Below are 25,247 nucleotides of genomic sequence, written 5' to 3' on the forward strand. Positions count from 1 at the left end.
AACCCCATGTTAGGAAGGGGCCAGGCACTTGGCTAAATGCTGTGCTGTTGCTGTCTTGAAATTCTTAAAATATTTGCAAAAAGGGTCCCATATTTTCATTTTGCACACATCGCCACAAACTATGCATCCAGTCCTGAGTAAAAGAATAGGAATTGTGACACAAGATCTTTCTTTTGCAGGCCAAAGCACAGCAAGAAATTATTTGCAGGCATATTCTCAAAACCTGCATGCCCTTCTTTTCAGATTAATCTTTTTTTTTAAAAAAAGTATTTATTTATTTGAAAGTCAGAGTTACACACAGAGAGAAGGAGAGGCAGAGACAGAGATGTCTTCTATTCCACTGGTTCACTCCCCAATTGGCTGCAATGGCCAGAGCTGCATCAATCTGAAGCCAGGAGCTTCTTCAGGTTTCCCATGCAGGTGCAGGGGCCCAAGGGCTTGTGCCATCTTCCACTGCTTTCCCAGGCCATAACAGAGAGCTGGATTGGAGATGGAGCAGCCAGGACTAGAACCAGTGCCTATATGGGATGCCAGCACTGCGGGCGGCAGCCTTACCCGCTACACCACAGTACCGGCCCACAGATTAATCTTAAGTTCGCTCTCTCTCCCCCTCTGTTTAAAGACGTGCAGAATGTCAGACAGCACCCACATTAGGTGGAGGGCAGATCAGTCACTAGGCAATCTGTGCCAGGGCAGGAGTCCTGATGAATGAAGTTCTCAATGGATGACATTCCAGCCCCCCTGCACTGCTTTCTTTCTTTGCAGAAGCAGAGGGGTAATGCTTCAAAAAATAACCAATGATCCCTATTCCAAATTAGGTCCACTTACACACAACATAACTTCCTGGTGAGGAAAGCTACTGCAGTCCAGCCCAGTTACAAATCTATCCTCCTCCAACAGGGGCAGAGGAGGCAACAAAGGTCACCCAGTAGTCCCCAAGGACACACTGTGGAAATGCCTGTCGCCAGTCATCCAGTCCCTGCCGGCCGGGAGCCTTGGTCCTTATCAGCCGCCTGACTTCCTCTCCTTAAATAGAGCCACTACGCATGTCCCCACCAGCTCTCCTGGGACAAAACCAGGCGTCAGAGCCTCCACTGCCAAAAGCAAATCCCTCCAAATTACGTCGGGCTCACCTCGGACTTCGCTTCCTTCCGTATTCTAAATTCACTGTTTAGTGTTAAGTGGTTTGGTCAGGGCTTGGCTAAGGCCCTACACAAGGTGACTCTGTTGGCATTTGTACTTGACAACAGTAAAACTCATCCCTCCCTCTTCTATGGCTACAGAAATTCATCCAGTGCACCAGGGGCCATGCTCAAAGCCTGGTATATGTTAGTCCAGGAATGCTGAGCACCTCGAACAGTGTGCACGCCGGAGTTAAGTTTTCCTTGGCAAAATGTGCTAGGAGAAGCCACTGAGGGTCTAGAAGTTTAAATATCAGTGAATCTTATGAAGTGTCTATCCATAATTTTAGAATTTTCTTTGCCGATTGACATTAAAAAGTAACAAGGTAGACACAATCAGAGAAGCACTGGCTATCCTGGAAAATACACATGTGTAATAAAAGTGCAGCCAGGTGTGGAGACACAACCCCTGTTCTGTCAGCAGGAACCAACCCCAAGTTGCAATGACCCCTGTGAGAGAAGAGGCATTTGTTATTTGGACACAATCCTAATTACAAAGTAGCTTGATGAGCAGAGACCAAATACTGCCCATGCTGCTGGCAACAGGATGTAATTTGGTCTCTCAACAATTGAAATCTGTTTGTAAGCAAACAAGACCTCTTTACTGACATTATTACCATGTACCAGTGTTACTGCCAAAGCTGAACAATGAAATTCCAGCAAAAATGGATTTCTTTCTTTAAAAAGCATGCCAAAGATATGGTAAAAGCCCACTCACGGGAAAGGAGACGGTGCCACGTGCTCTCTCAGCTTTTTAGCAAGGAAGAAAAAGTGAATGATACAACTCTTGAAATGTAACTTTACAGATATTAAAAGAGAGGTCTGTGTTTATACGTTCTTGCCCCAATGTGGTCACCGAGATGGCAAATGCGATATTCCTGGTATTTAAGATTGGCTTCAAGCTGCCTATTGACCCCAAAGATCGCCTGCCAGCACACACACGTTCCTTTCCTTGTCTGCTTCTTTCCCCCAGTGAAGGGTGTCTGGGAAGTAGATTAAAGCTCATTCGTTCTACCTGTAAGTGGTTAGCAGCCCCAGGAAGATGAACAAGCGGTTCATCTTTGCCAGGTCCGATTCTCCCCATTAGGCACCGGGAGAACAGGGAGCATCCAGCAGGTAACTGGCTCCAGCAACAGGAAATCACCATCATTCCCATCCATTTGGGAAACTCCTGAAAAACGCTGCTTTCTATTTTGAATTCAGTCTGCCAGGAAAAGGGAGAAACTTCGTGCCTCCTAACTGGCCAGGTCATGATTCTCTTGCAAAGGGAGTCAAAGCAGCTTCCAAAGCATCAGATTTACAGATAAGGTAAAGACCAAATCGAGGCTAAGGAGGGGGCTGGTGCTGTGGCTCAGGGGGTTAGATCTCCAACCTGAAGCATGGGCATCGTTTCTAGTCCCGACTGCTCCTCTTCTGATCCAGCTCTCTGCTATGGCCTGGGAAAGCAGTAGAAGATGGCCCAGGTCCTTGGGCCCCTGCACCCACATGGGAGACCCGGAAGAAGCTCCTGGCTCCTGCCTTTGGATCCGCGCAGCTCTGGCCGTTGCAGCCATTTGGGGAGTGAACCAGCAGATGGAAGACCTCTCTCTCTCTCTCTCTGTCTCTCTCTGTCTCTGTCTCTGTCTGTCTCTACCTCTCTCTGTAACTCTGTCTTTCAAATAAATAGAAATAATTTAAAAAAAGGCTAAGGAGTATCCTTATTTTCCAAAAGAAACAATTGCGATAAATACAGATACAACTTATCTGTCTGCAAACCAAAGAGCTAACACTCAAATTCCCCAATCTCCTTCCCACCACTAGAGGTCAGTCTACCAACAAAAGCCCTGTTTGCCCTGCCGTGGAAAGGGACGGAGGCATCGCACGAAAGACAGCGGAAGAGCTGAGAGCTGGACTAAGTTCTGGTGTTCCACAGCACAGTGGGAGCCCTGCAGTTCCCTGGCACCCATCGAATACTTTCTCAACAAAGAGCAGAGAGGAGCTTGAAGGCTGCAGGCACAGAGCTAAGGCAGAGACAGGGAGGCATCAATTACTTTGATTTGATCAGCACGCGCTGTATATCTTTGCTGATGTAGCACACCATCCCCCATTCATATGCACAATTATAAAGCTGCCCCATCGCTCAAGGGTTGTCAGCTCCCTTCTCAGGCAAGAGGGAACTATGGGAAGGCTTCATGACCTGATCTATGTGCACATTTCTTTGTTTTGTTTTTAAGGTTTATATATTTATTTGAAAGGCAGAGTTACAGAGAATTTTTCATTCGCTGGTTCACTCCCCAAATGGCCACACTGAGGACCAGGGCTAAGTCAAGTTGAACCGAGGTCTCCCACGTGGGTGGCAGGTACCCAAGCACTTGAGCCATCTTCCAATGCTTTCCCAGGCACATTAGCAGGCAGCTGGTTGGGCAGTGGAGCAGCCAGGACACAATCTGGTCTCCATATGGGATGCTGGTGGTGGCTTTACCCAATAAGCCATAACACCAGACCCCTCTAAGTGCATTGGAACAGATTGGGAACCATGGGTGGTGAGAGGCCATGAAAGGAGAATAGCTAGGAACTGAACCAGGAATTCAGGGGTAAATTCTGCTGTAGTGTGGGTTCCTCCATCAGTGACGGGAGACCAGGTGCTGGGGGCAGGGAGCATACCGGGGCGGGGCGGGGGTGATCTCAGGCAGCAGGTGGAAGGGAGTGGGAACACAAGGAGGCAGGGGAGAGAAAAAGTCAACAATGCTATAGGCAACAGAGCTCTGTCCTGCAGGGGCCCACCAAGAAGCCACTGGTGGCCGGCACCGCGGCTCAATAGGCTAATCCTCTGCCTTGTGGCACCAGCACACCGGGTTCTAGTCCCGGTCGGGGTGCCGGATTCTGTCCCGGTTGCCCCTCTTCCAGGCCAGCTCTCTGCTGTGGCCAGGGAGAGCAGTGGAGGCATGGGCCCTGCACCCCATGGGAGACCAGGAGAAGCACCTGGCTCCTGCCATCGGATCAGCGCGGTGCACCAGCTACAGCGTGCTGGCCGCGGCGGCCATTGGAGGGTGAAACAACGGCAAAGGAAGACCTTTCTCTGCCTATAAAAAAAAAAAAAAAAAAAAACAACAAAAAAAAACAGAAGCCACTGGCCCATGGCTGGGTGCAAGAACCATGGATTGAACATATCTGAGAGCACCAATGACCTGACTCCCCTGTGGTCCCCCAGGGGCCTCAAAGATCCCTTAGCATTGAAGAGAACTCCCAGATGGAGGTAGGTGGACGCTGGTGCCTGAGGTGGCCAGCGTTCTGGGGGCCAGGGCATAGTCCCCAGCAGCTGCAAATGAACATGCTGTGCACCAGGGGTTCATACAGCAGGGCGTCCACAATGTTTGCCACAAGCCACCTTTCTGTTTCATCACAAAGTAAATGAATCAAGAAAAATGCCCATGATTTTCAAATGCTGTCAAAATTTTCCACATAAATTTCCCCCTTTTTGATCAAAGATTAAAGTCTGCTGAGCCACAGTGTGTCTCATGTATATTATATTGAAAAGAATTAATACCATCGCATGGGGACCATGTCCAAAACACTTAGCCACTGAAACAGCACAGGCACACAGCATCCCGGACAGACCTTCCAGCTCACTGGGGCACACAAGTGTGCACCAGCTGAAATGCTAGCTCTGCCATATCCTAACAAGTGCTCCTGGGGTGTGGCCCCAGCACTCATGCAGCACTCATGCAAGCCAGAATTCCCACACTAGAGGGAATGGTTCTGGAGAAAGCACGGATCAGAAAGCACTGACTGACAAGTGGCAGCAGAAGGCCAGAGGCGATGGCGCAGAGGAGCTTCTTCAAGCGAAGCCAAACCTTCCAGGCAGAGGCAGCACAGTTGGCCCTCTGTGTCCACGGTTCTGAATTTTTGGATTTGATCAACCATAAATCAAAACTATTTTGTTAAAATGACATCTGTACCAAAGATGTACAGATTTCTCCTCCTTATCACTCCCCAGACAATGCAACTATTTCCATAGCCTTTATATTGCATCAGGTATTTTAAGTAGCCTAGAGAGGTTGCAAAGTATACAGGAGGATGAGCATAGGTTATAGAAGGGACTTGAGTCCCTGCATCAATCGCCATGGATACCAAGGGATGATGGTACTGATGTTGCAAATGTTAACCCAAGACAGGTACACAGGCTCCAGCTCTTGAACTGCAAATACAGGTTTTCTATCCAATCTACCTCCCTGCTGAAAATGGGGAATAAAAGTGCTGGTTACCCAAATTACAGTCCAAGGTCAACAGGAGATTAAGGTCTTGGATGTGAGGGTAAAATATTTCAAACCATTTTCATGGCCTCCAACTTGGAGCTGCAACTGTAGGAGCTGCCTCCCAGCAAGGGACTGCTTCATACATTTTAACAGCTCACCACTGGCTCCCTGGTCCTGGGGTGGAGGGACACAGCCATAGTGGAATTTAAACACTGTGATCACAGGTCACTGTTGTAGCAAAATTGCCGTGGTGACGGTTTAGTTACTAGAAGAAGCCTAATCGATGAAGACCAAAATTGGTCTGATACCACAGCCACTATCCCAACTCTATGAGTCCAATTATTTTACTGACCACATATATATCATTTCTCCCCTTCTTTACTCAAACATGACTCTTATGTCTGGTTTGTTCTTTCCACTAGCCTAAATATAAGGTAAGGAAGAACTCGAAGCTCTTGCTTTCTTCCAAACCATATTTTGCATCTCATTTTCACGCTGCTGGAAGTGGGATGCTACCCTGAGCACCATGCTGGAGTTGATTCCGGGGCTCATGTACTTCCTCAGACTCTGACGTCTGCTTCCAACCACCCAGCTTTTCAAAAACCTCTTCTAGGAGAGCAAAACATCTTCTGGGTAAAACTTGAGCAAGCATTACTCAGAGTGCTTCCTAATGTTAGGCCCTAGGTTCCTTCTTCTAGCCTATGATTGAACCATGAACTAGTCAGTTCTTTGGGAGTCTTCATCTATCTCTGATAGGAATGCTTCTGACCCCTGACCTGAGAATGGCTACCCCCAAAGCTGGGCTAGCTTCTTTTTGTGCACATTAAACACATGGCTTTCAAACTGGCCTCGTCCTGCCCTCTGACGATGCTCCTGGTCATCTGTTCCCTGACGCTGACTTCATCCTTCCAAATCAGATGATGATTGGAAATTGACAAGTTTAAAATTTAATGATAAACCATGAACGAGTGCAAACATTTAATTAAAGCAACTGAAAGCAGGAAAACAGCCTGATGCTCCTAGTAGGTTGCACTTCAGCGTTCTTGAATCTGGCAGATGCCCTCCTGACAACAACCAGGATGCCGAAGATGGTGAAGATGATGATGGTGATGTGATGATGGTGATAGTGATGGTGATGGTGATGATGGTGATGTGATGATAGTGATGGTGATGGCTATGATGATGATGGTGATGGTGATGGTGATGATGAAGGTGATGGTGCTGACAACCACTGTTGCCAGCACCCTACCATCTGTAAAGCCCTTTCACATGTTATGTCATTTATGCTTTCTTCACCTTTACAATTAGAATAGATAGTAATCTCATGTTCACCAATGAAGGAACTGAGTCTCAGAGATAAAGTGCCTTGAACGAAGCTACGTGACTCATTCAAAAGCCACTCAAAAGATACAGAGACCTTGAGATTTTAAATTCCATATGCACCTGCCCTTGCTCACAGCCTCCTCTTCTACCTGTTCTACTTTTCCCTCCTGCTGCTCCCCCTCCTCAGGCTTCTCGCGGTGCATTTTGAACTTCTAGGTGGTTGATATTTAGGCTCTTTGTCTTCCAGATACATGATTTGCAGTCCTGGCCATCTCTCATGTTCCTGTACTTCATTCAACAGCAGCGTTAAACAGGCCTTGGCAGGGGAATGGGGGTAGCACTTACTGTGTAATAAAAACTTAACATAAAATCTGGACCCATGCTCACTGCATCCCCGGGGTAAGCTGGCCCCAGAGGACACAGGATCGCAAAAAGGAGTTCCTTTCAGGGCCATTCAAAGAGGCCACAAGGATCAAGGAAGTGCATATGAGAAGCCGGGAGAGGGGCATCAACTAAAATAAATTCCAAATTGAGAAAAAGAACATTACTAAATATTCACACGGCATCTCATACTGTGCACACCAAGACAGATGGTTTGCCCAGAAATACACAATTTAATTTGAGAAATTTGATAGAAATTTAGAAGAAAAATCCCGGATCTACTTAATTAACCTCAGCCGCCTGTTCAAGACATGAAGATACCCAGGGGCGTTCAGCGCTTTCCCCTCGGTCGGTAGAAGGAGCTCACTGGCAACACCTATCTGGAGAGGGGCTGCCTCCCCTCTTGCCAGCTTCCCCAGCCCACAGGGTGGTGCTTTTCATTACTCCTTTGCTGCCTTTGCCCATCCGTCATCACACAGCGACTTCACGGCGGTTGTGTAACTGTTTTAAAGACAGAAACTGCATTTCAAGGCCACTAATGAATTTCGCTAGTAAGGCTCACATAGCATTTGCTCTCTATTCAGATCCTCAGAAGTAGTTTTTTTTTTTTAAAAAAAAGAAAAACTAAAATTTGTGTTGGCGTGATACTAATGCTTGGAATAAAATGCCAGCACTTTATACCTAACAAAGCACGTTTACCAAATGTCCCACTTAAGCCTTGGTGACCCTGATGGTCACTCCAGCTTTTCTTGTTAGCGAAGAAGAAAATGAGCTCATGCAGCCACTAACTGGCAGATGCAGGACTCAAACCCAGGCCCTGCCCTGCTTCCTTCTGGTTAGAGAAGTGCTAGCGTTTGCAGCAGGACATTATGTTGAATTCAAGTTCAAACTGTAGACTAGAAAATACAGTAAAGTTTATACAAAGGCTTCATCTGGAATATTAATGTCCAACAGGAAAGAACTCAACCAATATGGACATTCCAAAAATATTGTCCGCTTTATTCATTAGAGAGCCCATGAAGGGCCTATTATTTACACACAATTATAACAGGCTTGCTCGTCTGATTCTCAAGAGCATAGCAGATTAGGGAAAAAAATCATAACGATGTAAGAAGGTATTAAATGCCAGCCCTTAGCAGTAGTAAGAACTCACTATTAATGCAGACAAGACAGAAGCCAACAGTCATAGCAGCTGTGGGCTGGCATTGTGGTGCAGCAGGTTCAGACACTGCTGAAGACACTGGCACCCATACCAGAGTGCTGGCTAGAGTCCAGCCTGCTTCATTTCTTTGTTGTTGTTGTTGTTTTTAAGATTTGTTTTATTTGGGGAGGAACAGGGGGTGGAAGATCTCTTTCTCTCTCCCTCCCTCAGAGAGAAAGATCTTCCAGTTGCTGGTTCCTCTCCAAATGGCTGCCAACAGTCAGGGCTTGGCTAAGCCAAATCCAGGATCATCATCTGGTTTGCCCAGGTAGGTGATTAGGGCCCAAGCACTTGGGCCATCTTCTGCTCCTTTCCCAGGTGCACTGGCTGGATTGGAAGTGGAACAGCTGGGACTCAAACCAGTGTTCACATTGGATGCCAGTGTCACAGGCAGTGGCTTAGCCCATTATGCTACAATGCTGGCCCCTTGCTAGATCTAGATCCTTGCTTATGCACCTGGGAAGGCAGCAGATGAAGGCCCAAGTACTGCCACCCCCATAGGAGGAACTGTTTTACTTGGGCTTCTGCCACCCACGTGGGAGACTCAGATGGAGTTCCTGGCTCTTGGCTTCAGCCTGGTACAGCCCCAGTCATGGCAGCTATCTGGGGGTATGAACCAAGGAATGAAAGATGTGTGTGTGTGTGTGTGTGTGTGCCCATCACTCTGCCTTTCAAGTAAACAAATAAATTAAACAAACAAACAAACAAACAAAAAAAAAACAACAGAGGAGCCAGCACTGTGGCGCAGCGGATTAAAGCCCTGGCCTGAAGTGCCGGCATCCCATATGGACACTGGTTCTAATCCTGGCTGCTCCTCTTCTGATCCAGCTCTCTGCTATGGCCTGTGAAAGCAGTAGAAGATGGCCCACATCCTTGGGCCCCTGCACCCGCATGGGAGACCCGGAAGCAGCTCCTGGCTTCAGATTGGCGCAGCTCCGGCTGTTGCAGCCATCTGAGGAGTGAACCATCAGATGGAAGACCTCTCTCTGTCTCTACCTCTCTCTGTAACTCTTTCAAATAAATAAAATAAATCTAAAAAAAAAGAAAGAAAGAAAGAAAACAACAGAGCAGCTGGGAACACAACAATCACATCCCTCCTTAAACCCGGGACGTGCAGCTGAGTGACACACGAGACCCTCATCTCTGTTTACAACAATGTCTTGAGTCAAAAATTAAAATGCTCATCTTACTGTTTCAGGAAATAGAGTCCATTTGTAAAAAGTATATTTTGAAGATGGTTGAATAAGAAACACTTGGTGTTTCAAAAGGTATTCAGCAAACCTGAGTATCATCCCAGGGTGAACAATAAATGAACTCAGTTGCCACCAGCTTTGGCCTGCTGTTAAAACCTTGCATCTCTCATCTCCCTGAACCCTAACGCCAGGTCAGAAGGCAGCAGAATTTTGTCATCTCCATTTTACAGAGGAGGAAACTGAGGCACATGGCAGTTCAGGAACTTGCCAAGTCATCAGCTAGTGAACGGCAATGACAGGATTTGAACACAAAGCCAAAATACTGAAGCAACTGGACACATGGGTAAGTTGTAATTGTACTGGTTTTTAACCATTGTGCTTCTGGGTCTTTCCCTGACACCAAATCACAGGCCACGTCCAGTTGTCAAAGGTTCATTTGCTAATCATTTATATGAAATTCAGACATTTTAATACCCATTCAACAATCTTTTCTTAAGCATCGACTATGTGTCATGGTGGTGGGTGCTGGGGATACAAAGATGTACAAAATCCATCTCCTGTCCGGAAGTGGGCATCGGTAAAGGAGATGGGTGCACCCTAATTCAATCAGTGCACAATGAGTGCTCACAGGGGCGACCTTGGTGTCGAGGGAGATGGGACGTTCTAGCTGGCAGGCAGTAGCCGAGACCATGCTTTTTGGAGAGGCCAAGCTCCCCTGAAACTAAGGACAGCCCTGAGCAGAAGCCTCCCCAAGCTCCCCCAAGTGCTGAGCTCCGAGGCCACCGAAGCTCAAGAGAGGTGGCCAGGTGGACCTGAGGGCCAGCCTCTGTCAGCCATCTTCAGTGATGGGCTCCGGGCTCCAGCCCGCAAGTGGCCTGAGACCCCAGCTCCCTGAGCCCCCTCCACCCTCTCAGCCCCCTGTGTCACGTCCACCTCATCTGCAGCAACGCAGGTGTGCTTCCCAAAAAGTACATGGGAAAACAGTTCCCTTACGCCTCATTGTATAAATAGACCCACCACAACCAAAATAAAAAAGTGAAAACTTCCATTACGCCCACCTTTGGTTTCCTGAACAGTCTCCTTGGGAAGCAATTCAGAATGTTTTTCCCAGAAAGCTAAGTTGCAACATTTCTGTTTCTATATATGTTCCATGAATTACAAAAATAATCCAATAATTCGTTCATAAAGGAAAAAACTCAAAGAGCAGAAGCATGCAGAAGAAATAACTTGAAGCCCCACATTATTCCCGCACCCCAATTCCTCCGCCCTCCCCACTGTTTACAGTTTGGCTAAGAGATTTCATAACTGTGCCTGTTTATTTACTTACTACCTAAGTATATCTACACTTCTATGGTTTCAGGATCTTTGTAAAAACAGACTCACACCAACATGTGTTGTCTTATGGTTTCCTGTTTTTAAATTAACAACATGTCTTGGAGATCTTTCCAAATCAGTATAAATTCATACAAATATCTCTCAGTATTTCTTTTTATAATTTTTATTTATTTACTTATTTGAGAGAGAGTGTCCATCTGCCGGTTCTCTCCTCAAATTCCCACAACAGCCGAAGCTAGGCCAGGTGGAAGCAGGGAGCCAGGAACTCCATCTATGTCTTCAACATCCGTGGCAGGGATCTGAGTACTTGAACCATCACCTGCTGCCTTCCAAGGTGTGCCTAAGCAGGAAACTGGAATTGGAAGTGGAGATGGGACTCAAACCCAGGCACTCTAATATGGGATGCAGGTGTTACAATTGTCCCTCCATTAAACAGCTTTATAATGTGGATGTTTCACAACTTAGAGTGGTCCTAATAAACCCAGCCTAAGTTGGAAAGTTGAAACTGCATTTAATACACTAACCTTACTGAACATCTCAGCTTCACCTAACCTACCTTAAACATGCTCAGAATACTTATCTGAGCCTACAGCTGAGCAAAATCATCCAACACAAAGCCTGTTTTATAATAAAGTAATGAAACTCTCATGTAAGGTATTGAACATTGTACTGAAATTGAAAAACAGAATGGTTGTAAGCATACACTTTTGCACCACCGTGCAGTCAAAACATGTTAAGGTGAAGCATCCTAAGTTGGAGGTCATCTGTAATTCAAGGCGGGCATGAGTTTTATATATTTTTTTGACAGGTAGAGTTATAGACAGTGAGAGAGAGAGAGACAGAGAGGAAGGTCTTCCTTCCATTTGTTCACTCCCCAAATGGCCACCACGGCTGGCGCACCGTGCTGATCTGAAGCCAGGAGCCAGGTGCTTCCTCCTGGTCTCCCATGCGGGTGCAGGGCCCAAGCACTTGGGCCATCCTCCACTGCACTCCCGGGCCACAGCAGAGAGCTGGACTGGAAGAGGAGCAGCCGGGACTAGAACCAGTGCCCATATGGGATGCCGGTGCCGCAAGTGAAGGATTAACCTACTGCGCCACAGTGCCGGCCCCTGTAGCTGTTTCAGACCTCACAGTCATTCTGATTCATTCTGATCAGATAAGATTGCATTATACAAGAAACAGTTATTGTGGCCAGGACTAGAACCTGGCGCCCATTGGGCGCCGGCCCAATGAGTTATAATTTAACTAACTAGTCCTTTACTGGTGGGCATTTAGGGTTTTCTCAAAAGTTTCTACTACCAACACTGCACAGAAGACTCTTCCAAGTATATCTTTGTGACCATGTACAAGCATTTCCAGAGGACCTTGAAGGATTTGGCCACATAGTGTGTGCATTAAAAATTGTGAGTGATGTAGCCAAGTCAGCTGCAAATGTGATTACGCTCTGCATCTCCACCAAAAGGGACTAAGAGCACCTGCCTCCCCACGGCTTCCCCAGTGCTGGTGTTTATTGTTTACTCCCATTGTCAGCAATCTGACAGATGAAAAAGCATATCTAATTGTTGGCTGTATTTATCTTTTATGACCAGTGATAGTTTCATACATGCTGGACATTTTTACTTTTCCCTTTAAATTGGACATATTGTTGATTTTTATATAGTGATTATTTGCCACTGACTTTGGGGAAAGTGTTAAAATTGTTTAAACTGTTTTTATAGAGTGACACTGAGAGAAAAAGGGAAAGACAGTGAGAGAGATCTTCCATCCATTGTTGAACTCTCCACATGCCCTCAACAGCCAGGTTTGGGTCAGGTCAAAGTCCAAAGCCTGGACTTCTATTTGGGTTTCCCAAATAGATAGGTGGCAGAAACTACAGTATCTGGGCCATCACCAGCTGCTTCCTTTGTTGCAAATTAGTAGGAACCTGGATTGGAAGTGGATGCAGGACCCAAACCAGGCACTCTGATGTGTGATGTGGGCATCCCAAGTGGTGACAACCCACTGTGCCAAAACACCCACCCATTTTGCCCATTTTTCTCTCCAGTGACCTCCTTGTTGCCGGATGGAATACGTGACTTCTTCACTTAAGCAATGTCATGCGTAAGGCTTGTCATCCAGGTGATGCCAAGTCGGCCGGGCTGTTTCTTCTGCCCTCTTTCTCTAAAGCTGATGTTCTTTATTTTTTTCTTTTCTTTTCTTAAAAAAGACTTATTTATTTATTTGAAAGGCAGAGTTACAGAGAGGCTGAGGAAGAGAGAGAGAGGTCTTCCATCTGCTGGTTTACTCCCCATATGGCTGCAACAGAGGGAGCTGGGCTGATCTGAAACCCACAGGGGTACAGGAGCCCAAGGACTCGGGCCATCTGTTAGTGCTTTCCCAGGCCACAGCAGAGAGCTGGTTTGGAAGTGGAGCAGCCAGGGCTTGAACCGGCACCCATATAGGATGCCAGCACTGCAGGCAGAGGCTTTACCCACTATGCCACAGTGCCGGCCCCCTGAAGATGATTTTCTTCAGCTAATATTTTGGGAATGTAAGAAGATACTTCCTTTTTCTGTTCTCTCCATTTGAGTATGTTCTCTGCCAGTTCTTCTCAGTCACCAAAATATCGACCCTCGTTAAAGCCTTGCTCCTTTTTATTAGATTCGCATCTAAACGAGGAATATTTCTAATTGTTTCAAGATGGGTTTCTAGTTTCTCAGTGAAAGTCACAGCCAACTCCAGCACCATATATCTGTGATAAACCACTTCAATAGGTAAGTTTTCCCGGCACATGGGTTTCCACAGTCTGCCCGAGAGACCTCGTTTCTTTTAGCACTGCTTCTAAATGACTATTCATGCTTTGCAGACTATGACACAAGGGGTGAACAACATCTGCTGTATCTTTTTCTAGTTTCGGGAGTTTGATTTCCAGGTTTTTCTGGTGTATTTCAGCTTGAGTATTTGTGATCTGTCATAGTTCAGAGAAGTCCACAAAGCAAGGGTCTGTTCCCTTAGGTATACTTAAAATCTCCTCAGTGACTATCCCTGAAGCTACGAAGTGGCTCCACAGTGGCCCAGCAACACCTGGCTCTGGCACCAGGCCCCAGGGGCTGGCAGCAGCCATGGCTCCGATGCACCTCCAAAGCTGATGTTCTGACAGCCCTCAGTGACCTCGGCTCTCCTTGTTCTGAGCTTTCTTCTTCCCTCCGCCCGTCAGCAAACTCGGGCGTCAACCCCAGAACCAACCACAAGAGCTGCAAAGCTACCGGGGCACCAGCTCTGGCTTTGGTCTTTCCCAGAAAGCAATGGTTTGGAAATCTCTCCCTCAGTGGGACACACACCAAAAGCCCGTCTGGGTAGAACCTTCCCTGGACAGCAGGATGTCCTGAGGAAAAAGGTGAGCCCGCAGCTGGGGCCATCAGTGGCCATTTGTTACCACCTGAAGCATGTGTGGGGAAAAGAGGGAAGACAATGATCAGGAAGGCATCCTTGGGGACAGAGAGGGAGGCCAGAAGGACCTGGACAGCACAAGGAACTGGACAGAAACGACAGAGGAGAAACCACAGCAGCCTCGCTTCCGCCACCTCTCTCTCTGCATCAACTCCAGGTCAGCTAGCCTATCTAACCTCAGACCTTGTTTCCCACCATATACAGGTGTAGAATTAATTCATGTCAAGTTCAGATCCTAAGGCACAGAGCACCAACTCCAGTCCTTTGTTCTAACAGATGCCACAGCAAAGCAGTGATGCTGGCTGAGTCACAGAGGGCTCGTGGACCAAAGTTCTTGGAGGCCGTTTGCCTCCACTCCCAGCCATCATCCAAGAGCTGAGAATCTACTCCTACCACAGATGTCAGGCCATTCACACTCCCTTACATGGCACCATCTCTCCTACGGCTAGGAGGCTCTCTGCTCTCCCAACAAACAGAGAAAAGGGAAACCTTTCTTTGTCTGATGCTCCAGGGACAAGGGCAGCAACTTAGAAAGAGCCTCAGACCAGCTCTGGGCTGGGTGTTTGGTTGGGTGAGGCAGCAGGGGCAGAAGGGAGTGGTCTTTTACCAGAGAGGTCAGCCAGGCTGTGTGAGAGGCTCGGGTTCTGGTTGGGGCCCAGGCCCATCCAGGTGGGAAGAGCAAAGTTTGACTTGCAAAGACAGTAGCTCGTCAGCCAGGCTGGGCCAGAACATCAAACTCTAGTCTTCTTTCCTTTCTCTCAGAGCAACAAAGCAAGAGCTAGGTCTTCTATCTGCTGGTTCCCTCCCCAAATGCCCACAAGACTTGGGGCTAGGCCAGACAGAAGCCGGGAGCCAGGAACTCCATCCAGGTCTCTCACATGGGGAGACTAAATTTCAGGCAAACACTCAACTACTTGAGCCTGCTGGATCCCAGGGTGCACATTAGCAGGAAGCTGGATTGGAAGTGGAGCAGGGACTCGAACTCAAGCACTCAAAAAATGGGATGTGGGCAAATATCCACCCCTCAAACTCATTTTCTTTAAACTCACTGGCAACAAGGAGAGCAAAGCACTGCATTTGTACACATCTTTATTTTATGCTGAATGAGTAGGTGCTACCGCTGAATTGGGCAAGAGAAGGTAGCAAGCTGAAGGGTCTAGGGGGAAAGGCTTAAAGTTTCTCTTGGATTGTCTATGAAATACTTTAAAGACTATGGATGACAGTGGAAAGGTCATGGCTTTTAAAGCATTCTCTTTAAAACAATCTTCTATTTTGGGGGCAGGCATTGTGGCACAGCAGCTTGAGCTATAGCCAGCAACACTGGCATCCCAGTTTGGAGCACTGGTTTGAGCCCTGGAGGTTCAACTTCTAATCCAGCTCCCTGCCAATGTGCCTGGGAAGCAGTGGAGGAAGACCCAGTGGAAATCCTAGGTGGAGTTCCTGGCTCCTGGCTTCAGCTTGGCCCTCTGTTTCTCCTTCTCTCCACATCACTCTGCCTTCCTAATAAATAAATCTTTAAAAAATTATCATATTTTAATTGCAATTAAATGCACATGTATCCATATACATGGTAGCATTCCTTTGAACTGAGATAGGAAGCATGAAAAAATTTCCACACAAGTTTAAAACCTAATGAAGTTTGAGAAATGATCTTAGGAATACCCCAGTGCCTGGGCGTGACTATCTGCTTTCTCCCTTTTGTCTGGCTGTACTGAAGACGCAATCATAGACATATTGTGTTCACCAAGAACAAATTATTGGACTTTGTATTCAACAATTTACACCGTGTCCTCTAAAATAGCATCTTCAATTAAAGAGCCTGATTACCCCTCCTAAGCTGCCAGTGTATTAGAACAATCAATTGCATTTGACTCATGCACCCAAGGAATAGGCATTCAATAATCAGCCGCGGTCAGCGGGAACTGCTCCCGGACACACAGCGTGGCAGGTTTGCAAGAGCACTGCTGACGCTGGGAGGAAGAGCAGGCACCGGCTCAGCTTCTTGTCCTCTTGGACGAGATTTCAGAAACACAGCCGCCAGCTCATGGCGCACGGAGCCTGTGTGTGGTGAAGGGACAGCCTCAGTGTGCCCGAGCAAGACACCACAACAGCGACACAGTCCTGCCATGAGCATTAAGTACAACGTACAGCCTGGGCCTGGTTACTGGGTGATGCCCCAGGTGGGCTGAGGAAGTCCATACCCTGAAAGTTGTAAAGCATAAATGAGGAGTCACGAGGCTGCTAGGATGCCTCTCTAAGTGTCAGTCGTATGTTGAAAAAAGGAAAAACAGCATCACACACACAAGCCTCAAAGAGTTTTGTTACCAGGTGCTAAAAGTCCCAGTGAAGAACCATGAGTGCACTTTAAAAAGCTCATAGAAAAATGGAATTGAAAGATGTTTATTTTGGTGAAAAAAATTTTGAAATCCATGCATGGATTTTATCCATAATATGCCTTTTTCCATGATCTACTTAGAAGCTCCCTCATATTAATAATTAACAAATGCATCTGATAAAAACAAGGTTGAAACTATATCATAATCTGCAGATTAAAGAAAAATAAAATATCTACATGTTAAAAATGCCAAGAGTAAGGTAAATTTGTAAAGTGAGCTGCATAGAAACTAAATAGAGCTATGACAATTATCCAGGTCTCTTCACAAACTTGAGGTGGTCTTAACACTGACCTACTATATTGCCTTTTTTTTTTTTTTTTTTTGACAGGCAGAGTTAGACAGTGAGAGAGAGACAGAGAGAAAGGTCTTCCTTCTGTTGGTTCACCCCTCAAATGGCCGCTACGGCCAGCATACTGCGCCAGTCCGAAGCCAGGAGACAGGTGCTTCCTCCTGGTCTCCCATGCGGGTGCAGGGCCCAAGCACTTGGGCCATCCTCCACTGCCTTCCCGGGCCACAAAGAGAGCTGGACTGGAAGAGGAGCAACCGGGACAGAACCGGCGCCCCAACCGGGACTAGAACCCGGAGTACAGGCACCGCAGGCAGCGTTGGCCTATATTGCCTTTCAACACGTAGCAAGGTGGGTGTTGTGCCACGGGAAGGACACTGAGTCCAGCACCAGACACTGCTGGGCACCACGACTTCCCTGCTGTGTGACTCTAAGCAAACTGGTTAACTTCTCTGAGTCTCTATTTTACTGTCCATAAATTACAAATAGGACAATAATCAACTGCCATTGGCACTATTGAAAAAGTTAAACAACCATTTAAAAGTCAATTGAAAATCTAGAACATAGTAGCTTCTCAATAAATTTTTAAATCTGAAGGACTTACCCTAGTTTTAATTTGTGGTGTGTGTGTATGCTTTGGATGTTCATTTGTTTAGTTCAAGTATGTTCTTTTCTCAAAAAAACATGTTCCTAAATCTGTATACATGAAATACATGAAACTTGTATAACTTAAGTAAAATTAAAAAAGAAAACTTTTGGAACACTCCTGTAGAGTTGCCTTCAATGCAGTCAAAACAATTGGTCCTCTCTGGTTGAAATGTGTAATACTCCAGCGAGGCCTAGGATGTGGGAGTCTCATTTCCATTTCACTACTGAAGGCCCCAGCAAAGGCGGTTAAGTGATTTACTCAAGGATATTAAATGGGGCAGAGGCCAAGATAAATCCTCCCGGTTTTGTGCCTTGCTCTCCACTACACGCCACCTCACCCTGCACTCCTTGGGGCTTCTCCATGCCACATTACCCAGGACTCCTTGGGGCTTCTCCCTGAGTTTCTGAAAGTTCCTCTGATTGCCACAGTTCACTTAGGTCAGCTCTCCCCGCCAGACGGCAGTCAGTGCCCATCAAACCCCTCCACCGAGGGCCTCTGCATCTGCAAGCTGAGCAGAGGCAGCAGGCTAAGAGCAGTCCCAAGTTCTCCTTGGAGCCTCTCTGGGAATCCATTCTGGATGCACCTGAACAAGAAGGCCTCTTGCCTCCCACCCCCACCCCATCAGCAGGGCTTCGGAGGGATGCCGTCTGTTTGACAGTGGCACAGCCCTCCCAGGAGAGGCACCTGTCTCCTTTCTCCCCGTAGGAAACGTGTCTCGGGATTAAAAGCCGATGGCCACGCTAAAGTGGGTTACCTCAATCTTAAGGCCCATAGGTTGTGTTTCTTTTCTTTAAGTCTCCTAGAAATAAATATACAACTTTTACACCAAATTTTAGATGTGAGATAAAAGTGCTATAACTCTCAAAAAAATTTTTTTTATCAAAACCAAAATATTCCCAAGCTGCTGATTCGACCACCATAATCCATAGGCTCTATTCAGTTAGATGGCTCTACATAGAAATTTTTGACGAACTTAAATCTCAACTTACAGATAGGTCACCTTAGAACAGGAAGCAGACATAAAGATAAATAATAACCTCACCCAGTTATATCCGTGCGCATGGCGGCAGCTGGCTGGTGATACTCATGGCCAAGCTAAAACCTCCCACAGCGGCTGAGCTCAGCCACAGTCACCTCTAACCCATCACGCAGGTTGCAGATCTTGGTTTCCGAAGCCACAGCCCCATCTTGGGGCTCACCTGCAAGGTTGTGGCTTCTCCAAAGCAGCCACAGGAAAACAAATCCTGATATAAACCCACACAGGCCGCAGCTGCTTAAGACGGATAAAAAGCTTAAAGACTGAGCTGGCATTTTTCCCCCTCTTTCATGGAGCATAATAGTCTTCACAAGTTTAATTGGGCCCTTATTTCCAAAAACCTCATGACAGCTTCTCAAAACTGGGAACAGGCCTGGTAAGACAGAGCAGAGAGAAAGAAAGGGGGAGGGGTCTGCACATAGCACACACAGCGAAGGACCAGACTCTGCTCTGGGAACTGCACCGTTAGGCACTTTGGCTGTCGTGTAAACTTCACAGTGCGTACTCACTCCAACTAAGACGCGAGGCGACAGACTTTTGGGCCCACCGACGTGTAGGTGGTCCATTGTTGATGTTTGTGTAACACAGCCTAGTGGGTTGAGTCATGATATAAACTGAGTTCCTATTACCAGTTACAGTAAAAAAGGGGAAATCGTCCTAGACAATTAACAAAACCCCAGGCACATCAACACGAGGGAACTTCAAAACGTTCCTGGAGGGGTCCATGCTGTGGCATAGGGGGTTAAGTCCCTGCCTGCAACACGGCATTCCCTGGTTCAAGTACTGGCTGCTCCACTTCCCATCCAGCCCCCTGCTAATGTTACCTGGGAAAGCAGTACGCTAGGGACACTCCACATCCCTCTCCCTGGGTAAGCGGCAGGCACAATGAAGGACTCAGGAGTGAGGAGTTGACTCCGGGCTGATGCGGCACAGCCAGGGCCCCAGCTGGCCAGGCCGGCCGGGTGTGTGAGTGGAAAGCCCACCAAGCGCCTGAGATCCGCAGTGCACTGTCTCTCAGTGCACTGAGGGTTCCCAGTGATAGAGTCTGCAGCTGACCCGAGCAGAACGTTTACTTTGTACACTGTCTGAGCACAGACTTCTGGACCCCACTGTAGGTATCAGCTACAATCCGTGCTCGGCAGACGCCTCCACAGACAAAGCTGATATTCATATCCAGTAACAGAAACATATGAGGCCAATCATGTAACTGCCATTTTTGTAGGTCAAAAGTGTCCAAATGCCAGTGATTTCCTATGGCTCCATACAATAAAAATCATCAAAATGTGGAGAGCGACTCAATAGCCCAGAGACTGCACCGGCAAAAACTCCCTGGCCACAGTGACAGCAGTGAAGTCATCTCAGTATCAGAAACCAATTTTCCACCAGCCTCGCAGGGCTTTCTGTTTTGTTCCATATATACAGGCTTAGAATTACCCACAGGTAAAGAGTTTGAGCAAAAATACTTTCTTCTTCTTTTTTAAAAAAGATTTATTTATTTGAAAAGTAGAGTTACAGAGAGGCAGAGAGAGAGAGAGAGAGAGAGAGAGAGTCTTCCATCTGCTGCTTCACTCCCCAAATGGCTGCAATGGCCGGAGCTGTGATGATCTGAAGGTAGGAGCCAGGTGCTTCTTCTGGGTCTCCTATGCAAGTGCAGGGGTCCAAGCAGCTAGACCATCTTCTACTGCTTTCCCAGGCCATAGCAGAGAGTTGGATCAGAAGTGGAGCAGCCAGGATTCGAACCGGTGCCCATATGGGATGCCGGCACTGCAGGCAGAGGCTTTACTCACTACGCCACAGCACAACTTTGAGAGGTCTAAGATTATTCTTTGATAAGTATACTGATCTGACTGAATATTACACAACGTACAAATGTCCTGAAACATGACATAGTACCTCATCAATATGGATAATTTTGATGTCTGTTAAATTTTTTTAAAAAATCATTCTTTAAAAAGTACATATTATTTTAAAAAAGTTATTCAACAAGAACACAATATGCAAGAATTTATCAAGGCCTCAGGGCTTGTTTTTCTCATGATAAACATTCTATTTCAATAGAACTTGCTTGTTTATGATGAACTTTCCTGTGTTATCTCAAGGAGGTCCCTAACGACCTAAGGAGGCAGGGATTCTAGTCTCATTTTACAGATAAGGAAATGAGCCTCCTGGGGGTTCACTTAGAGGGAGGGGACGTCCAGTTTCTTCCATGTACCTTAACCTTAGGCTCAGGGTTGAGACACTGGCGCACTGCAGCTGCTGAAACCACAGGCACTTGTCAAGCACCTACCAGATGCCAGGCCTCCGACTGGGTGCTGTTCTTCGTGCTCCTTGTGGCAAACGCATTAGCAGGAAGTCAAGCCCGCCATGTGCAGTCACTTAGGAGTCACGATAACCAGCGGGGTCTGAAGAGTCATTTGTCACGCAGGCGATGCCACTTTGAGCTGTTTCCCGGGCCGTTATGAGTTATAGAACAGGTAGCAAGGATGAGTGCGAAACTTCAGGTGGGAAAAGCATTTCTGGGATTTTATAAACAGAGACCCCAAGGCTCCCAGTTCCCTCTATGGTATGAAGAAGCTTTAAAAAGGGTTTTGGAAAATAGAATTAAAAGATATTAAATTAATTAAAGGCACTTGGTGCAGCAGTCAAGTTGCCACTTGGGACGCCCATGCCCCACATCAGAGTGCCTGGGTTTGTTTCCTGGCTCTGCTCCTAATGGTACCTTCTCGCTGACGCATGAACACGGGAGGCAGCAGGTGGTGGCTCAAGCACTTGAGTCCTAGCCTCCCACGTGGGAGAACAGGATGGAGTTCTGGGACCCTGTTTTCAGCCTGATCCAGAGCCAGCTGTTGTTACGTATCTGAGAATGAACCATGGTGGGAAGATCTCTGTCTCTCTCTCTCTGCTTTTCAAACAAAATTTAAATAAATAAGACATAAGTCTAATTCTTTTTAAAGATTTAGTTATGTATCTGAAAGGCAGAGTTATAGAGAGAGAAGGGGAAAGAGAGAAGAGAGAGAATCTCCCATCTACTGGTTCAATGGCAAGGGCTGAACCAAGCCAACACCAGGAGCCTCAAACGCCATCCTGGTCTCCCACATGCAGGGCCCAATCACTAGGCCATCCTTTTCTGCCTTCCCAGGCACATCAGCAGGGTGTTGGATCAGAAGTGGAGCATCCAGGAATCGAACCAGACCTTGTACTGGATGCCAGTGTCATAGGTGGAGGGCTGACCTGCTGTACTACGATGGCGGCCCCTAATTTGATGCCAAAATATTTTGAAATCCACAGCATAGTTTTCTTATAGCATATACTTTCCACAAACTTCTTGGAGACCCGATGCATGACTCAAAGAAAATTTTCCTTTTCCATAAAGCTAAGGACATCACCACGCTCTTGTGCTAATTAAAGCACCTTTCGACAAGGCTGCACTGGGTGTACACTTTTGTCTGCAGCACAAGGCTCTCTTGTTCACTGTGTTCACTGCACTAATGTCTGTGCCTACACCAACACCTAGCACTTTGGAGGAGTCCACGGAGGAATGGAAACAAGCAAAGGAATAACTAAAGGGCTTCAGGTGACTGAAGCAAATCCCCCCAAAGATGGAGGAAGGGCTCCAAGGGCAAAGTCCAGTAACCTTTCCTCGCACCTGAGGAAGAAACCAATGCTAACCCGCCGAGCTGAAATGCTCCATGAAGGGACTTCAAAAGTTCAAACAAGATGTGTATTATGATGAAATTATGCTTGGATTTCAAAATTTCTTTTAACCAAAATAAGTTGGTGCAATTCAAAACTCCATTACCCATAAACTTTTTGAAGTACATGCCTGTTTCTTATGTCTCAAAAAAGGACAAAATAAAGTTTTTATAGCCCAGCCTCCATCTTACCCAAACTTGATATGAGCTCTCAACTGTGTTATGGATTTGGCGAAATGGTTATGCAGCCACCTGCCAACCAATTTCTGAACAAACACCAGAAACTCCTCCTGTGCAGGATCACAGTTAGTCCTAAAGGCCAAATGACAGCAGTGAGTGACAACATCATTGTTCAGGGCTCTGGAAGAAGTGCCAGCCTTAGCAGAGGCCTAGAAACAGCTGAATAGCACAGGACTCATTTTGCAACCTGGCTGAATTTTGCAGGATACAATAAGCCGCAGAGACAAGTTGTGTCTCTTCGTACCTGCATCTGTCAGTCTATTGCACTGACTCATAATTCGGGAAGACTGTGTCAACAGACCTTACCAGCTGCAATGCCCCAAATGACACTTAACAGAAACTTGGCTTTGCTCCACCACTAAATTTTAGAATGTAGTTTTTAAAAAGAGGTCCTTATGTTCTCCTTTTAGAAGAAGAAAAACTGTAGAGCTGAACTTAATTAAGACGATGCTGGAACAACTCTATCCTCTGAATTAACAGATAGTGGCAGGTTCAGACAGGTAGCAGTCTCCTTTGTTTGATTTCTTTGCTAGAGGCAGACCTTTAGAGAGGAGACTAGGAGAGAGGAGGAATTACACAGAGCTCCCCACCCCCTACAAAAAGTTTTTCTTCTACCTCTGCCTTTCTTCATTATGTTTTGTCTGATTAAAATTTAGAATGAAAAAGTAGAAGTGGTCTCTGCCATGTAAGAGCATGTTATTATGCAGTCTGCTCTTATTCCACAAAATGAAATACAGGACTCATATTTTCCAGGAGCACTGGAATGTCAAAACAAATTTAGAGTTCCCTGTGGATTACAAATGAACCTTGAAGCCAAGGTCTTTCTTTCATTTCAGCATCAGCATTAAGGATATGAGCTGTGTGAATATTGATCAAAAACATTTAATTCATGCTTTTATTTTTGCAGAGACTGATGACTGGGATGCTTGTCGTGTTAGGTGGTCCAATAATCTGTGCATGTGACTCCAGTCTGTTCAAAACGGCACTGCATGCCTGGACTGGGAGGGCCCAACCCCCGGAGCTCGCCATAGTTTCTCTATCATTGATTAACACTTATTTGGGTTGGGGCCAACACTGTGGCACAGCAGGTTAAGCCACCATCTGCAGTGCTGGCATCCCATATGGGTGCTTGTTTGAGTCCCAAGCTGCTCAACTTCCAAGCCAACTCCCTGTTAATACACATGGGAAAGCAGCAGAAGATGGCCCAAGTCCTTGGCCTCTGCAGCCATGTGGGAGACCTGGAAGAAGTTCCCGGCTCTGGGCTTTGGCCCAGGCCCCTCCATTTGGGGAGTGAATCAGCAGATGGAAGATCTCTCTCTGTGTGTCTCATTCTCTCTCTCACTTTCCAATAAACAAATAAAATATTTTTTAAAAATTTCAGATTAATTTAGGTATGACACAATTTGAATTTATGAAACATGTTCTACTCTGTCTTTTGAAAGTCCAAATAGATTCCTTTTTTTTTTTTTTTTAAAGATTTATTTATTTATTTGAAAGTCAGAGCTACATAGAGAGAGAAGGAGAGGCAGAGAGAGGTCTTCCTTCTGCTGGTTTACTCCCCAGTTGGCTGCAATGGTTGGTGCGTGCCGATCCAAAGCCAGGAGCCAGGAGTTTCTTCCAGGCCTCCCACGTCGGTGCAGGGGCCCAAGCACTTGGGCCATCTTCTGCTGCTTTCCCAGGCCACAGCAGAGAGCTGGATCAGAAGTGGAGCAGCCAGGACTCAAACCAGTGTCCAGATGGGATGCCAGCACTGCAGCCAGCAGTCTCACCCACTATGCCACAGTGCCGGCCCCCAGATTCCTTATTTTCAACAAAAATGTCCTCAAAGTAGCTAAATAAGCAAGATAAATGTTGCCTTTTCTGACCCAAGTCTTTGGACTTCTTCCGTGACAGAGGAAACATTCCCAAACTGTAGCTAGGTCTCAAAGGTCCGAAACAGTTTCATACACATTACTTCTTCTGCCTGTGCAGACTGGCCTGGATGGACATTAGTCTGTGCTTATTTGACTGGGTAAAACTGGGCATAGCCACCAGACTTAGTTCTTTCACCACAGTGGAGTAATTAAGACTCAACAATAGCCATACCCTTAGTCATAAATCCATTTTGCTCATGAAGTGCTAAAAATCATCTCCAGTTTCAAAGCAACATATGTACATTTCATATGACAAGGAATCTGTTTAGATAGGCAAAGAGGTATTCTCTTGGACCTTCATGTTCAGGGTCATGATTCCTATGACCACAAGCAAAGCTAACTCATTTCCCCTTTCCTTTCCAGCAAACATCAAAATATTGATCAGTGTATATCCCTGTACCCTATGGAATCATTCAGCTAACCCAAGGGACATTAAAAAACCTAAAAGAAGCCGACTGAGTGTCTAAATACGTTTTCTTTTTAAATCCAAGGCACCGAAAGTCAAAGTATTTTGTATTTTTAATAACCAGTTTTGAGTTAGAAAACACTTCTACATTCCCAAACTTTGGCTTAGTTAGAGGGACAAATCCCATGAGGTCTATAAAAAATAGATTAAGGAGGAATATGAGAAGATTTCATAGTTAGTATTTTCACCCCAAAGCAGATCAACACAACAGACTTGTAGGGGATAGTGACAGGGTGTGTTTGAAGGTCTTCAGGAGAGAAGAGTCATTCAGTAATTATTGATGTGGGCCAG

At 46.4% G+C, this 25,247-nt stretch overlaps 1 protein-coding gene and 1 pseudogene across 7 annotated transcripts in view; both read right to left on the reverse strand.

Annotated features, from left to right (window-relative positions):
- Positions 1 to 25,247, reverse strand: part of RAPGEF4 (Rap guanine nucleotide exchange factor 4) — a 326,097-nt gene that overhangs the window by 165,362 nt on the left and 135,488 nt on the right. The gene's annotated exons all lie outside the window — the stretch shown is intronic.
- Positions 13,323 to 14,098, reverse strand: LOC149127376 (HAUS augmin-like complex subunit 2; annotated as a pseudogene).

This window comes from Oryctolagus cuniculus, chromosome 3 (assembly GCF_051225735.1).
Source record: "Oryctolagus cuniculus isolate XC-2025 breed Fujian yellow rabbit chromosome 3, ASM5122573v1, whole genome shotgun sequence".
Taxonomy (NCBI): Eukaryota; Metazoa; Chordata; class Mammalia; order Lagomorpha; family Leporidae; genus Oryctolagus; species Oryctolagus cuniculus.